Raw genomic sequence first — 3,790 nt, forward strand, 5'->3', positions numbered from 1 at the left:
AGTTCATTGACTCCTAAATACTTATATGGTTGGCTTTCGTCTAGTTCTCTTATTTCATTGGCTTTATCTATTATTATTATTATTATTATTATTATTATTTTTATTATTATTATTATTATTATTATTATTATTATTATTATTATTATTATTATTATTATTATTATAATTATCATTATTATTATTATTATTATTATTATTATTATATCTTTGACTTTTGCTTTGTATTTGTACAAGATGTCTCCAAGTCTAAGCCAGAGACCTCAATAGACAACAAGTTAGAAGTTCGTGTTGGTCTTATGCTTAGGTATCATATATTCGGTTTTGTAGATAGTACTGTTCTAGAGAATGTTTAAGAAAGCATAAGAAAATTATGAGTTTGTGTTCAAATTCTAGATTACATAGACAGTATTTTACGTAGGTTATGGGCAGTTCCTATGAGCACTATCGTTTGAATTTCTGTCATTTGGGGTTTCCTGGAATCTGAGCTAGGTAGCAATCAGCCCCTTTTGCTATCATTCCTAAAGCACCTATGACAGCAGATATTGTTTTAGTCTTCAGGTTCCACATTTTGCCAATTTCTGTTTCAAGATCTTTATACTTTCTCAGTTTTTGGTAGGTCTTTACATATACATTCATATCGATTGGGGCATTCATATCAATGAGGAGGCATGATTTTTGTCTGAAGTCTTTCAATATAATGTGGACTATTTGCATCTATCTTTCTGTCAGTTTGAATGGTGAAGTTCCAGAGGAGTGAGATGTGATCATTTTCAAGAACTGGAGCTGCTTTGTGTTCCCACCAGTTTTTATCAGTTTCATCAGGTCCAGGTTTTTGCAAATTACTCAGTGAATATATTGTGTAGTTCTATCATGCCTGTTGGGATACTCTGTAGGCGCAAGAAGACTGCACCTGGAGACAATATGATCGACGGTTTCATTTTTTTGTTGACATACACGGCATGTTGGGCAGCTGCCGTTCTTCAATATGTTGGCCTGGTAGTTTCTTGTAGGTAGGCATTGATCTTGGTCTGCTATGATAAACCCTTCTGTTTCTGATTTTAAGCTAGTAGCCATTAACCATTGATGGGTAAGTGCTTTGTCAACATCGGCATTATTATTATTATTATTATTATTATCATTATTATTATTATTATTATTATTATTATTATTATTATTATTATTATTATTTAAGGCGGTGAAATGACTGAATCGTTAACACGCCAGACAAAATGCCTAACGGCATTTCGTTCCTCTTTACGTTCTAAGTTCAAATACCTCCGAAGTCGACTTTGTCTTTCGTTCTTTCATGATCGATGAAATAAATATTATTTGATCATTTGGGTCGGTGTAATCAACTTGTCTCCTCCACTAAAATTTCAGGTCTTGTTTCTCTAGAAGGAAGGTTTTATGGGATTTTGTTAGTTTATTTTGAGTGTGTGTGTGTGTGTGTGTGTGTGTGTGTGTGTGTGTGTGTGTGTGTGTGTGTGTGTGTGTGTGTGTGTGTGTGCGCGCAACAGGACAAACGATTGATCCAATACAGTAGAATCTTACTGATATGTATGCCAGTTATTTTAGCAGTGCTATAATTGCTTTTCACCACAACCCAAAATAACTTATAAAATCATATATAGAGATCAGTTCTGCAAGCCATTGAAAGTATTGCATTATAAATTCAGAAGCAACGCTCTTGCAAATGTGTTCGTTCATGTGTGCCTTGCCGACAGAGCGACAAACGTTTGGAACATCTAATAGAAAGATTTTATTCGAAAATGGCGAGATACTTGACATTTCTCTAATGAATATTTATAAAGTGCGCACGTACACGTAATTACAGCTGTATTGGTCATATACACGATCAGATATATTGATTCCTGCATGTATACATATCAATAATAGATGTTGTAAGTGCAGATGTAATTATCTTCTTATTTGTACGGACATACACGGAGAATTTTACATACATGCGAGCATATATGCGTTCATGTGTGTGTTTCTGTACGTATGCGTTTTACTAAACATATATTATATATATGCATGTGTGTATATATATATATATGTGTGTGTGTGTGTGTGTGTGTGTGTGTGTGTGTGTGTGTTTGTGTGTGTGTGTGTGTGCGTGTGTGTGTGTGTTTATGTATCTATGTGTTTTACTAAATATGTATTATACATATGCATGTCTATATATAAATATATATTCACAAGCATATTTACATGTATGTATACACGTATGTACTATGTACTGTAACGCATGTATCTATGTATATATTCATAGATGCATATATATGCTGTGTACGATGATTCTATAGTGATAGTGTTTTGAAATGCAACTTAACACAGTTGTACAGAGTAGAATGTTATACTTATTCGAAACAAATGCTGAATGCGTTGTTCTCGGGGTTTCTCGTTAACCGTAGCACCACCACCATTGGCGACAGCAGATGCAGCAGGAACAACAGCAGCTGAAGCAACGCCTGTTACCAAGACGTTAACCGGTCATATCAAGTTCAGTACCTGTATGTAAGCTTAGTACTTATTTTATCCACCTCTATTTCTTCATTGCCCACAAGGGGCTAAACACAGAGGGGACAAATAAGGACAGAGAAAGGGATTAAGTCGATTATATCGACCCCAGTGCGTAACTGGTACTTAATTTATCGACTCCGAAAGGATGAAAGGCAAAGTCGACCTCGGCGAAATTTGAACTCAGAACGTAACGGCAGACGAAATACCGCTAAGCATTTCGCCCCGCATGCTAAGGTTTCTGCTAGCTCGCCGCCTTCTTATTTTATCCATCTCTATCGAACCACTAATGTTAGCGTCACATTTAATTAATGTCGGCTGCAAATGTTTATAGATGTGTAAATATTATAAAGAAGAAACCAAGATCATGGTAGATATGCCACAAACTGTCAGAAAATGTTCAAGGTTGTGTCGTAGCAATTCGATACACTCAACATTTCAACCTTAAATGTTTTAATCCTACATGTTTTAACCTTAAATGTTTTAACCCTGGGGTCAGTATGATTCCAGCCTTATTTAAACCACAAGATAATCCTATCAGGTTTTACGATTCAATATTCCACCTAATTTTTTGAATGTTCTTATTAACTGTTTTCACTCTTGTAATTTTGTCACCATTGTTGTTGTTGTTGTTGCTTTACTTGTCAGAGAGCTCAGTCTTGTTTGCTCTGATAGATTCTGTGAGAGTGGACAGCAGCCTGCCGTCAGAGGTCTCACAGGGTCTCTTTCCGCACATTGTTAGCTTTCATACTTGGTTGTTAATTATCGTGCGAGACATTCAACATCCAAGTACCAATCTCAAAATCCTAGCTGTCGCCAGCAGAACAGTTTTTTAGGTTTGCTCTGCTCTCATATCAATTCTGATTTATTATTATAATCATTATTATTATTATTATTATTATTATTATTATTATTATTATTATTATTATTGAGTGAGAGAGCAGGGCATGCCATCAAAGTGACACTGGGGTAAAATATATGAAGCCTATTATACCCATCATGACTACCCGTCTGATAAGGGTACACCAGGCACATGCATCACAACCATACATGCGTGACATGGTGATCTCATATCAAGATGAACAGCGCATGACCGTGCAGGTGGGGCCCAGTTAGAATTTTCTTCAGGTCGAGTAGCCCATACCGCTCAAAAGGTCCCTGAATAAAGTTCGTTTAAGGATGTTGGGCAAAACACCCATGTTTCCAAAGGTGAATTATTCAAATCCCAAACAATTCCTCTCAACACATGGCTATGATGCTCCCCCCCCCC

This window comes from Octopus bimaculoides, chromosome 4, assembly GCF_001194135.2.
Source record: "Octopus bimaculoides isolate UCB-OBI-ISO-001 chromosome 4, ASM119413v2, whole genome shotgun sequence".
Classification (NCBI taxonomy): domain Eukaryota; kingdom Metazoa; phylum Mollusca; class Cephalopoda; order Octopoda; family Octopodidae; genus Octopus; species Octopus bimaculoides.